A 14797-nucleotide genomic window follows, 5' to 3' on the forward strand; every position below is an offset into this window, starting at 1 on the left:
GTTTCATCATTCTTTTGGACAAAAATCTTTAGGATGTTCTTTTATAGACAAAAAAGCTACTCTTCTCAGGCATTTTTTCAGGCCCTAGCAATGGGTGGACCTGGACCCAAAAGGTTGGTATAAAGTTTGCATTTCTGGTCCATGTTGGTTGACCTTGAATATCTCTTTGATGATCTAGAAATCTCTGGAGCAGCCAATGATGTATGTTTTATGATTCATATCTAGCAGACTCGAACTACTACTTCATCAGAAGTGATGATATTTGATATTATTGAATCATCAGAACTACTTCAATATCTCGTTTTTATTCCCTATCCAAGGTTTTGTAAATCCATATAATATAGTTATTCTATTTTTTTGCTCCCAACCGATTCTTTAGATCCTTCATCTTCTTTAAACACATTCATAGGCTTGATTTCATATTCAATCCATACGTAGTCCCAGAAAAAAAAGAAGAGCTTATATCGTGATCCACATAGGAAATGTGGAATCGATATCTATATAAAGTCGGTAGAAATATGGGGAATCAAACAATATACATGGGTAGTCCATATATAACTATTGAATATCTACTGTCAAATATACATGTGTTTCTTTCTTCTATAATGTAAACCGTTGTCATCTTAATTCTTTTGGAACAGATCGGACCTTGAAATCATTCTTCGAAGTATACACCAGAGTTGACGTATAATATGAAGCTACGGCTATCTAGCTTGACCCTCCGAACCTACGTGATTTTTATCTCACATCGATTGCGACGAAGATATTCATCAAAGCGAATCATCCCAGATCAAGATTCGATGATTGATTGATTTAATTGCAATTAATTCCAATTTTTGTTAATTATTGAATTGGATAGAATGAAATCGCTACGATTTCGCATAACATAGTTCTTGTTGTTTTGTCGCATGGCCAAAACGAGTAACAATTTTGAATTGTCGTAATTGACTGGGAAAATAAAAAAGATGTGTGACATGAAATATCACAAAAGGGGATCATATGAAAAAAAATTCGCAAAATTGGTGTGTCTACTATTTTGTCATCATTTCATGCTTGAAAACGAAGAGATACAATATGTAAACACCCCAATTTTGGCCTAGTAGTCGTGTGTCAATTGTCATATTTCAAAAAACAAGTTGCCCATAGTCATTTTCGACATACTCTCTATTTTCACTATTTTTTGCATAAAAACAACATCCTAAAGGTTTTAGTACAAAAGAATGATGAATATCTTTCAAACATGAAGAACAAAGTTATAATCAAAACAAGTCTTTTTGACTACCTAAAAAACTTGTTTTAAGGTAAATTTGACTTTAGTTTTGATTTTGACATTCAAATTTGCCAAATTTGTTTCTTTGCTATAATTTAAACTGAACATATTAAGCCATACATCAAAAGCATGCATGATTAGAAAGAAACGGTCAAAACAAGTTTTGTTAGTGCAGTCCAATCATGTCTATCTGGGATTGTAGGAGTGAAGTGTTGAGATAATATAATTTAAAAAAAACAAGAGGCAAGGTCAAAACAAGTCTGTTTGACTACTTAAAAACTTGTTTTAAGGTAAATTTGACTTTAGTTTTGATTATGACATTCAAAATTGCCAAACTTGTTTCTTTGCTATAATTTAAACTAAACATGTTAAACCATACGTCAAAAGCATGCATGATTAGAAAGATACGGTCAAAACAAGTTTTGTTAGTGCATTCCAATCATGTGTGTCTAGGATTGTAGGAGTGAAGTGTTGAGCTGATATAATTTGAAAAAGACAAAAGCCAAGGTCAACGCAATAAAAGTACATATTTTTCATGTTTTCACGTTTCTCGGATTACACAATGGGATTAGCAAATAAAAGTACTAATGCCACGACCATGCCGTAAGTTGTTAAAGCTTTCATAAAAAACAAATTAAGCAACAAAGTACCTCGTATTTTTCACTCTGCGTCTGGTTGACTTGCGATACCTTCTACAGCCCGGCCCGGGGGAGTACCCTGACTGATGCAGCAGAAATTACGAGATTCACAACAAAAATTTGAAGAAATGGCTAATGATATAATCAAATAAGCAAATGAATCACTATATATTACTTAATTAGTGTGTTTAATTAATGTTATTTATATATTTATGATATTAATTAGTTGTAAACTTTGAACTCCCAACCAAATTTGAGAAGGGATGATATTTGATATTATTGAAACATCAGAACTAGTTCAATATCTCATTTTTATTCCCTATTCGAGTTGTTGTAAATCCATATAATATAGTTCTTCTATTTCTTTGCTCCAAACCTTTCAATTCTTCTCTCATTCATCTTCTTTAAACGCATTCATAGGCTTGACTTCCTATTCTATTCACATATACAGTCACAGACAGAAAAGGAAGGGCTCATATCGTAATCCATATGGAGAAAGTGGAATTTTTACCTATATAAAGTCAGTAGTAATATAAGGAATGTAATAATATACATGGGTAGTCTTTATATAACTATTGAATATCAACTATCATATATCATCTTATTTCTATTGAATGGGATCGAACACTGGAATCATTCTTTAAAGCATACACCGGAGTTCACGTATAATATGGAGCTATGCTATCTAGCTCGAGCCACGTAACCTACTTGATTTTTAATAGTCTTTATCATTATCTGACAAGGATTCAAATGAAGAAACTCATCAAAGCCAATCATCACATATCATGATTTGATGATTGATTCAATTGCAATTAAATTTTGGTTAATTGTTGAATATAATGAATGAAATAGCAGCGGTTTCGGAGAACATAGTTCCTATTGTTTCGTCGCATGCCCCAACAGAGTAACAATTATTACCCCAATTATGAATCATCGTAATTGACTGGGAAAATAAATGAGATTTATTAGGACAAAGGGGATCTTAGGAAAAGCGACTTTGAAAATTGCAGCATTATTTTATTATTTATTTGGATCTATATGGATTACGATATAAGCTCATCGTTTTCTGTCTATGACGATTGAATATGAAGTCAAGTCTATGAATGCGTTTAAAGAAGATGAAGGAGAGAAGAATTGAAAGAATAGGTTTGGAGCAAAGAAATAGAATAAATATATTATATGGATTTACAAAATCTTGAAAATAAAAATTAGATATTGAAGTAGTCTTGATGATTCAGTAATATCAAATATCATCACTTCTCTATTTGGGTGGGAGTTGTTGTACGGATCTTAGTGATGGAATATGAAATACTAAGTAATGTAACCAATTAATGTTATAAATATATAAATAACATTAATTAAGTAATATATAATAATTTATTGGTTTATTTAATTTCTGTTGCTTTCGTTATTGCTGCTAGATGGGTCATATTACTTGCTTCTATTAGACCTAGAGTCGATCAAGGTACTGTGGGCCAAGCCGTAGAAGGTATCGCTAGTCAACCAGAAGCATATGATGAAATATGAGGTACTTTATTGCACAACAATAAGCCATAAAAGGTATCGCTAGTTTGTCTTTTAAAGTTGATTTAACAATTTACGGCCTAGAGGTGGCACTAGCACTTTTATTTGCTAATCCCTTTGTGTAATCCTAGAAACTTGAAAAATACATGCGTTTTTTTATGGCTTTTGCCGTGCCTATTCTCTTCTTTAAATTATATCAACTCAACACTTCACACATACAATCCGAGACACACATGCTTGGACTGTACTAATAAGTTAAGTTGTTTTGACCATGTCATGCATCCTTTTGAGGTTTGGTTTAATGTGTTTGGCCAATTTGAAAGTGAAAATAAGAATTAAAGTTAAATTTTCGTGAAAACAAGTTTTTTGGGAAGTCAAAACCTATTCGTTTTGGTTATAACTTTATGCTTTGACATCGAAATGACTTATTTTTTTCATGTTTGAAATATATTCATCATTTTTTTGGACAAAAAGCTTTAGGATACTGTTTTATGTGCAAAAAATATCGTGAAAATGAAGACTATGTCGAAAACGACTCTCAGCAACATGTTTTTGAAATTTGAGCTTTGACACAACGTTATGCCACAATTGGGGTGTTTACATATTGTATCTCTTTGTTATCAAGCATGTAATGTGCTGTTAATAACAAAGAAGTAGACAAATAATTTTGTAGAATGGATAAGATTAACATTAAGATCAAATCTATTTCTAAAAAGTTCTTTTTGACGAATATGAAGGTAAAAAAACAACTTTTACGGAATTAACACGACGGTCTCTCTATGATGCCTAATAATCAGTTTTTATATACTGTAATTGATTTCACAAATCATTGATCCTAGGGTGGACCACCTCTAATGCTCGATCAAATTGCCTTTTGACTCGAATCCTTGGGTATGTTTTAAGCCCCTAGTGATGGATCGACATGGACCCTAAAGGTTGGCTTCAAATTTAAATTTTTGGTCTCTATTGTTTGACCTTGAATAACTCTTGGGTGATCCAGAAATCATAGGAGGATCCAATGATGTATGTATTGTGATTCATATCGAGCAGGTAAAGGGACTCGAACCCACATCGTAGCTTGGAAGGCTATGGTTATAGTCGACGTAGATTCATCATTTTTAACGTCCTTAATTCAAAACCGAACTTGAAACTTTGGTTCCATTCGGCTCCTTTATGGAGTGTGGATAAATTCAAGGATTTACGGCGCAAAGTGACATAAACAAAAAAAATTATGATGTGTGATATATTACGTGGTTAATTCATTAATTTATTTAATACCCGAAATGTATGATTAAGTTAGGTAGGAGAGTAGAAAAACTAATGGTTGAATGAAAATAATTTTGTCAGAGGGTACCATGAATGTTCTACCATGTTCAATCATCACACTAAAGGGTTATGCAAGATATTCGGTGTGGAAGTAGGTAACGTTTCTATTGGCAAATAGGGGGTTTTCAAGTGCATGCCTAAGTACTTATAACTTTTTAGGTCTTAATTGCTATCTTATTAGGTTGAGCTGGTATAGCCCTTCGGAATCCACAAACTATTCTTACTCACGGCCAGAATTTCTTCTAATATGTTCTTGATTTTATTCAAGACGTTAGCAAAACTCAAAATGGAGAAGAATATGTTCCTCGGGTACCTTTTATTGGAACTCTATTCGATCTGTTTTCGTTTCTAACTGGTCAGGTGCGCTTTTATCTTGTAGAATCAAACAACTACCTCAAGAAAAGTTAGTTGCACCTACGAATGATATAAATACTACTGTTGCTTTAGCTTTTCTCATGTCAGTGGCACATTTCTATGTAGCCTTTTCTAAAAAGGGACTGAGTGATTTGGGTAAATAGATTCAACCAACTCCAACACTTTTACCAATTATTGTCTTACAAGATTTCACAAAACCTTTATCACATAGTTTTGGACTTTTCAAGAATATATTGGCCGATGAGTTATTTACTCTTGTTCTTTATTTCTTTAGTACACTTAGCCATGAAAAGTCATGATCGAGTAGCTTTCCGTCCAAATAAATAATAAAATAATGCTTTTAATTTCGAATAATCGTTTTTTTCTTTTTAAATTGATTTAAATTCAAAATTAAGTAAGCTCATATCTCTTATTGCAATAATTAATTCATGCATAGCTCAAGATACCAACTTGGGGAACATGATTAATATAAATATGTTTATTTACTATATGTATGTTAGTATAGGAAGAAAACAAGAGCAAGAGAAACATATGTACGATATTAATATTTATTATATTATGTATTATGCTACGGAATTGTAAAAAAAGGGGGGGGGATTCCCAATTTTTCCTAAGATCCCCATTGTCCTATTCATGTCATACATCTCCTTTATTTTCCCTGACAATTATGACGATTCATAATTGGGGTAATAATTACTAATCGTTTGGGGCATAAGACGAAACAACAGGAACTATTTTCCGCGAAACCACTGCTATTTCCTTCCATTCTATTCTACAATTAACCAAAATTGAAATTAATTGCAATTGAATCAATCAGTCATCAAATCTTGATATGTGATGATTCGCTTTGATGAATCTCTTCGTTTGAATCCTTGTGAGATAATGATCAAGACACGTAAAAATTAAGTAGGTTGCGTCAGTCGAGCTAGATAGCGTAGCTACATATTAAACGTAAACTCTCGTGGATGCTTAGAAGAATGATTGTGGGGTCCGTTCCCATTCAATAGAAATAAGATAACCATGGTTTTCATTATGGAAGAGACACATGTGTATGTGATAGTTGATATATATAGACTACCAGTGTATATTATTTCATTCCCTATATTACTACCGACTTTATATAGGTATAGATTCCACTCTCTCTATGGATTAGGATATATGGCCTTCCTTTTCTATCTGTGACTGTATATGTGGATTGAGTACGACGTCGAGCCTATGAATGCGTTTAAAGAAGATGAAGGAGAGAAGAATTGAAAGGTTTGAAGCAAAGAAATAGAAAAACTATATTATATGGATTTACCAAAACTTGGATAGGGAATAAAAACGAGATATTGAAGTTGTTCTGAAGATTCTGTAACATCAAATATCATCTCTTCTCAAATTAGGTCGGGTGTTCTTAGTTTAGTTGGATGGATCTTAGTTATGGAATAACATTAGTTAAGCACTAAGTAATATATAATAATTCATTTGTTTATTTTATTATATCATTAACCATTTCTTCATTTTTTTGTTGTGAAAAGCTTAATACGAAACCCCTAATTTCTGTAGGCCAAGCCGTAAAAGGTATCGCAAGTCAACCAGAAAACATGTCTTTTATGGAAGCTTTAAAAGTTTATGGCATGGTCGTGGCATTAGCACTTTTATTTACTAATCCATTTGTGTAATCCAAGAAACGTGAAAACATGAAAAATACGTTCTTCTTTTATTGCTTTGGCCCTGCCTCTTGTCTTCTTTAAATTATATCAACTCAACACTTCACTCCTATAATCCTAGAGAGAGACATGATTCGACTGCACTAAAAAGATAACTTGTTTTGACCATATCTTTCTAATCATGCATGCTTTTGATGTTTGGTTTAATGCGTTTAGTTTAAATTATAGTAAAAAAACAAATGTGGCCAAGTTGAATATCAAAATCAGAATTAAAGTAAAATCTTCTTAAAAACAAGTTTTTGGGGCATTCAAACTGACTTGTTTTGGTTATAACTTATGTGCTTAGACATCAAAATAACTTATTTTTTTCATTTTTGAAAGATATTCATCATTCTTTTATACAAAAATCTTTGGGTTGTTGTTTTATATGCAAAAAATATAGTGAACATAGAGAGTATGTCAAAAATGACTCCAAGAAACTTGTTTTTTGAAATCTGACCATTGACTCAAGACTACTAGTCCAAAATTGGGGTGTTTACAAATTGTATCCCTTTGTTGTCAAGCTTGTGAAGATGACAAAAAAGTAGACACACCGATTTTGTAGAATGGATATAATTAACATTGAGATCAAATCCATTTCTAAAAAGTTGTTTTTGACAAAGATGAAGAAGATGAATAAGCAGCTTAAAGCATTTTTGCAACTTCACACGAGTGTCTCTCTATCATATTCAGATTTTTAACACTTTAATTGATTTCACAAATCATTGATCCTATGATATTCCACCTCTAATCATTTCACAATCAATGTTGTTCTTTGATTTTTCAGGAATATATTGGCCGATGAATTAGTAACCAGATTAAACCAACTACAATACAATTAATGTCTTAAAAGATTTAACAAAACCTTTTTCACCAATTTTTTGAATTTTCAGGAATATATTGACCGTTGAATTAGTAATTGTTGTTCTTGTTTCTTTAGTACACTTAGCCATGGAAGGTCATCATTGAGTTGCTTTCCATCCAAATAAATAATAAAACAATGCTTTCAATTTCAAATAGTCGCTTTTTTCGTTCTAAATTGATTTAAATTCAAAATTAAGTAAGCTCATGTATCTTATTGCAATAATTACTTCATGCATAGCTCAAGATACCACCCTGGGGAACATGATTGATATAAATCTGTTTATTTACTATTTGTATGTTAGTGTAGGAAGAAAACAAGAGCAAGAGAAATATATGTATGATATTAATATTTGTTATATTATGTATTGCACTACAGAATTGTAAAAAAAGGGCGAAATTACAAATTTTTCTTAAGATCTCTTTTGTCATATTCATGCCACACATCTCCTTTATTTTCCAGTCAATTATGATGATTCATAATTGGGGTAATAATTGTTACTCGTTTTGGGCACGCAACGAAACAAAAAAGAACTATGTTATGCGAAACCGAAGCTATTTCATTTCGTCCTATGCAACAATTAACAAAAAATAAAATTAATTTCAATTGGATCAATCAATCATCAAATCTTCATCTGGGATGATTCACTTTGATGAATCGCTTCGTTTGCATCAATGTGAGATAAAAATCACGTGGTTAGGTGGGTCTGAGTGATGAAATATGAAATACTAAGAAAGTTATTAATTAATATTATATATATGTAAATAACATTAATTAAGTACACTAATTAAGATATATATAATAATTCATTTGTTTATTTGATTATATAATTAATCGTTTATGTGGGCCAAGCCGTAGAAGGTATCACTAAGTCAACCAGAAGCATAGGGTAAAATCAGTGGTACTTTATTGCTTAATCTGGTTTTATGGGATCTTTAACAATTTCTGGCCCAGTCGTTGCATTAGCACTTTTATTTGCCCCTTTGTGTAATCCTAGAAACGAGAAAACGTGAAAAATAAGTACTTTTTTTTGCTTTGATCGTGCCTATTCTCTTGCGACTTACATTGTACAGTTGCGCTTAGAGTCTATTTTGCTTTTGTTAAGTCTGATGTAAGCTGCTCAGTTCAGGTGAATCATTATCCCAAAGGGGCAGCCCGTATACTTGAACTGTAATACCCAGCGGGCAAAATTGTGAATGAATAAAATGCGTTGAACTTTCTTTTGTTCACCCTCGTTGTGAATGCTTCTTGTGATTGCAATTTCTCTCCCTCTATTCTCTCTTGCTCTCTTGCACTCTGATTACAAGCTTTCGCTATCGGCAAGCGAAATGACAAGTAGGCTTGTGGAGGTGAGGAGGGACCTTCGCGTCGTGCTCGCCCATTGAAGGAAATAGGCCCGTGACAGTGCCTCTTCTTCTTTTGACCGTCTCTTTCTAATGATGCATCCTTTTGAGGTATGGTTTAATCAGTTTAGTCTAAATTTTAGTAAAAAAACTAACTAGGCCAAGTTGAATGTCAAAATCAGAATTAAAGTAAAGCCATAAAAAAAAAATTTTTAGGTGGTCAAACCGACTTGTTTTGGTCATAACTTGTACTTAGATATCGAAATGACAATTTTTTTTCATGTGAGAAAGATAATACTCTAGTTTCATCATTCTTTTGGACAAAAACTTTCAAGTTGTTGTCTTATAGTCAAACAATAGCAAGAGAAATATATGTATGATATTAATATTTATTATATTACGTGTTATAGTACGGAATTGTAAAAAAAGAGGGGAATTCCTAATTTTTCCAAAGATCCCCTTTTGTCCTATTCATGTTGTATATCTGCTTTATTTTCATAGTCAATTATAAGGATTCATAATTGGCGCAATAATTCTTACTCGTTTGGAGCGTGCGACGAAACAACAAGAACTTTGTTGTGCGAAACCATTGCTATTTCATTCCATCCTATTCAACAATTAACCAAAATTAAATTGAATTGCAATTGGATCAATCAATCATCAAATCTTGATATGGAATGGTTTGCTTTGATGAATCTCTTTGTTTGAATTGATGTGAGATATGATAAAGACAAGTAAAAATCATGTAGTTTACACAGGTCGAGGTAGAGAGTCGTAGCTACATATTATACGTGAACTCCGGGATTTGCATTGAATAATGATTCTCGGGTCCGATGTGATTCAATAGAAATAAGATGACGATGGTTTACATTATGAAAGAAACACATGTACTTGTGATAGATATTCAATAGTTATATGTGTATATTATTTAATTTACCATATTACTACGGACTGCATATGTAGATTCTCTATATGGATTACGATATAAGTTGTTCCTTTTCTGTCTGTCACTGTATGAAGTCAAGCCTATGAATGCGTTTAAAGAAGATAAAGGAGCGAAGAATTAAAGGAATAGCTTTGGAGCAAAGAAATAGAAGAACTATATTATAAGGATTTACAAAAACTTGGATATGGAATAAAAATGAGATATTGAAGTAGTCCTGATCATACAATAATAACAAATATCATCACTTCTCAAATTAGGTTGGGAGATCTTATTTTAGTTCTATGGATCTTAGTGATGGAATATGAAATACTAAGTAATGTGACTAATTAATATTATAAATATGTATATAACATTAATTGAGTACACTAACAAAGATATATAAAATAATTCATTGGTTTATTTGATTATATCATTAACCATTTCTTTATTTTTTGTTGTGAGGAGGAGCTTACCATGAATCCCAAAATTTTTGTTGCTTCCGTTATTGGTGCTGAATTGGCCATATAACTTGCTTCTATTCGACCCAGAGTCAGTCAAGGTACTGTTGCGGGCCAATCCGTAAAAGGTATTTCTAGTCAACCAGATGTAGAGGGTAAAATACGATGTACTTTATTGCTTAACTGGCTTTTATGGAAGCTTTAACAATTTACGGCCAGGTCGTCCCATTAGCACTTTTATTTGCTAACCCCTTTGTGTAATCCTAGAAACGTGAAAATGTGAAAAATACGTACTTCTTTTATTTCTTTGACCCTGCCTCTTCTCTTCTTTAAATTATGACAACTCAACACTTACTCCTAAAATCCTAAACATGCTTGGACCGCACTAACAAGTAAACTTGTTTTGACCATCTCTTTCTAATGATTTATCCTTTTGAGGTATGGTTTAAAGTCTTTAGTTTGAATGTCAAAATCATAATTAAAGTAAAGTCGTCATAAAAAAAGTTCTTTGGGTAGTCAAACCAACTTGTTTGGTCATAACTTTGTACTTACATATCACAATGACAAATTTTTTCATGTTAGACTAGTTTCATCATTCTTTTGGACAAAAATCTTTAGGATGTTCTTTTATAGGCAAAAAAGCTACTGTTCTCGGGCATTTTTTCAGGCCCTAGCAATGGGTGGACCTGGACCCAAAAGGTTGGTATAAAGTTTGCATTTCTGGTCCATGTTGGTTGACCTTGAATATCTCTTTGATGATCTAGAAATCTTAGGAGCAGCCAATGATGTATGTTTTATGATTCATATCTAGCAGACTCGAACTACTACTTCATCAGAAGTGATGATATTTGATATTATTGAATCATCAGAACTACTTCAATATCTCGTTTTTATTCCCTATCCAAGTTTTTGTAAATCCATATAATATAGTTATTCTATTTTTTTGCTCCCAACCGATTCTTTCGATCCTTCATCTTCTTTAAACACATTCATAGGCTTGATTTCATATTCAATCCATACGTAGTCACAGAAAAAAAAGAAGAGCTTATATCGTGATCCACATAGGAAATGTGGAATCGATATCTATATAAAGTCGGTAGAAATATGGGGAATCAAACAATATACATGGGTAGTCCATATATAACTATTGAATATCTACTGTCAAATATACATGTGTTTCTTTCTTCTATAATGTAAACCGTTGTCATCTTAATTCTTTTGGAACAGATCGGACGTTGAAATCATTCTTCGAAGTATACACTAGAGTTGACGTATAATATGAAGCTACGGCTATCTAGCTTGACCCACCGAACCTACGTGTTTTTTATCTCACATCGATTGCGACGAAGAGATTCATCAAAGCGAATCATCCCAGATCAAGATTCGATGATTGATTGATTTAATTGCAATTAATTCCAATTTTTGTTAATTATTGAATAGGATAGAATGAAATAGCTACGATTTCGCATAACATAGTTCTTGTTGTTTCGTCGCATGGCCAAAACGAGTAACAATTTTGAATTGTCGTAATTGACTGGGAAAATAAAAAAGATGTGTGACATGAAATATCACAAAAGGGGATCATATGAAAAAAAATTCGCAAAATTGGTGTGTCTACTATTTTGTCATCATTTCATGCTTGAAAACGAAGAGATACAATATGTAAACACCCCAATTTTGGCCTAGTAGTCTTGTGTCAATTGTCATATTTCAAAAAACAAGTTGCCCATAGTCATTTTCGACATACTCTCTATTTTCACTATTTTTTGCATAAAAACAACATCCTAAAGGTTTTAGTACAAAAGAATGATGAATATCTTTCAAACATGAAGAACAAAGTTATAATCAAAACAAGTCTTTTTGACTCCCTAAAAAACTTGTTTTAAGGTAAATTTGACTTTAGTTTTGATTTTGACATTCAAATTTGCCAAATTTGTTTCTTTGCTATAATTTAAACTGAACATATTAAGCCATACATCAAAAGCATGCATGATTAGAAAGATACGGTCAAAACAAGTTTTGTTAGTGCAGTCCAATCATGTCTGTCTGGGATTGTAGGAGTGAAGTGTTGAGATAATATAATTTAAAAAATACAAGAGGCAAGGTCAAAACAAGTCTGGGTCGAGCTAGATAGCCGTAGCTACATATTATGCATGAACTTCGGTGTATGCTTAGAAGAATGATTCCAAGGTCTCATCCGATTCAAAAGAAATAATAACAATGGCTTACATTATGGAAAAAAACATATATGTGATAGTAAATATTCAATAGTTATACATGGACTACCCATGTATATTATTTCATTCCTCTAACTACCGACTTTATATAGATATAGATTCCACTTTCTCTATATCGATTACGATATAAGCTCTTCATTTTCTGTCTGATGGTATGTGTGGATTGAATATGAAATCAAGCCTATGAATGCGTTTAAAGAAGATGAAGGAGCGAAGGATTGAAAGTAAGGGTTCAGAGCAAAAAAACAAAATAACTATATTATATGGATTTACAAAACTTGGATAAGGAATAAAAACGAGAAATTGATGTAGGTCTGATGATTCAATAATATCAAATATCATCACTTCTCAAATTAGGTTGGGAGTCCTTAGTTTAGTTGAATGAATCTTACTGATGGAATATGAAATACTAAGTAATGTAACTAATTAATTATCAATATGTAAAAAATATTAATTAAGTAATATAATTAATTACGTAATGGACCAGAAATCAAAATTTGAAACCAACCTTTAGGGTCAAGGTCATCCCATCACCAGGGGCTTAAAAGACGCCAAAGTCAGTTGGTCATGGAGTCAAAAGGCAATTTTTTAAAGATTGACATTGATTGTGAAATGATTATAGGTGGTCCAGCAAACCATGATTTATGAAATCAATTAGAGTGTTTAAAAACCTGATTATGAGGCATCACAGAGAGACCCTCGTGTTAAGTTGCATACATGCTTTCGACATACTCTCTATTTTCACTATATTTTTTTTGCATATAAAACAACATCCTAAAGTTTTTTGTCCAAAAGAATGAAGAATATCTTTCAAACATGAAAAAAATAAGTCATTTAATGTCTAAGCACAAAGTTATAACCAAAACAAGTCGATTTGACTACCTAAAAATCTTGTTTTAACGAAAATTTGACTTAAGTTTTGATTTTGACATTCAAATTTGCCAAATTTGTTTTCTTACTATAATTTAAACTAAACGGGTTAAACCATACCTGAAAATGATGCATGATATGGTCAAAACAAGTCAACTTGTTAGTGCAGTCCAAGCATGTCGGTCTAGAATTGTAGGAGTGAAGTGTTGAGTTGATATAATTTTAAGAAGGCAAGAGGCAGGGGCAAAGCAATGCAAAAGTAGTACGTATTTTTCACATTTTCATGTTTCTCAGATTACACAAAGGGATTTAGCAAATAAAAGTGCTAATGCCACGAAGATGCCATAAACTGTTAAAGCTTCCATGAGTACCCTGACTGAAGCAGCAGAAATTAGGGGATTCATATTAAGCTCCTCACAAAAAAATGAAGAAATGGTGAATGATATAATCAAATAAACAAATTAATTATTATACATTACTTAATTAGTGTGCTTAGTTAATGCTATTTATATATTTATAATAATAATTAGTTGCATTACTTTCATATTCCATCAGTAAGATCCATCCAACTAAACTAAGAACTGCCAACCTAATTTGAGAAGGGATGATATTTGATAAAACTGAATCATCAGAAGTACTTCAATATCTCATTTTTATTTCCTATCCAAGTTTTTGTAAATCCATATAATATATCCAAACCCATTCTTTCATCTTCTTTAAACACATTCATGGGCTTGACTTTGTATTCAATCCAAAAATACAGAGAGAGATAGAAAAACAAGGGCTTATCATAATCATATGTGGAAGGTATATTCTATACCTATATAAAGTCGGTAGTAATATAGGGAATGAAATAATATACATGGGTAGTCTATATATAACTATTGAATATCAACTATCACATATACATGTGTTTCTTCAATATAAACCGTCGTCATCTTATTTCCATTTAATAGGATCAGATCCTATATTCATTCTTCTAAGCATACACTGGATTACACGTATAATATGTAGCTACGCTATCTAGCTCGACCCACTTAACCTACTTGATTTTTACTTGTCTTTATCATTATCTCACAAGGATTCAAACGAAGAGATTCATCAAAGCAAATCATCATATATCTAGATTTGATGATTGATTTATTCAATTGCAATTAATTCCAATTTTGGTTAATTTTTGAATAGAATGGAATGAAATAGCAATGGTTTCGCATAACATAGTTCATGTTGTTTGGTCGCACGACCCAAAAGAGTCACAATTATTATCCCAATTATGAA

This window comes from Nuphar pumila, chromosome 14, assembly GCF_984573655.1.
Source record: "Nuphar pumila chromosome 14, dmNupPumi1.hap1.1, whole genome shotgun sequence".
Lineage (NCBI taxonomy): Eukaryota > Viridiplantae > Streptophyta > Magnoliopsida > Nymphaeales > Nymphaeaceae > Nuphar > Nuphar pumila.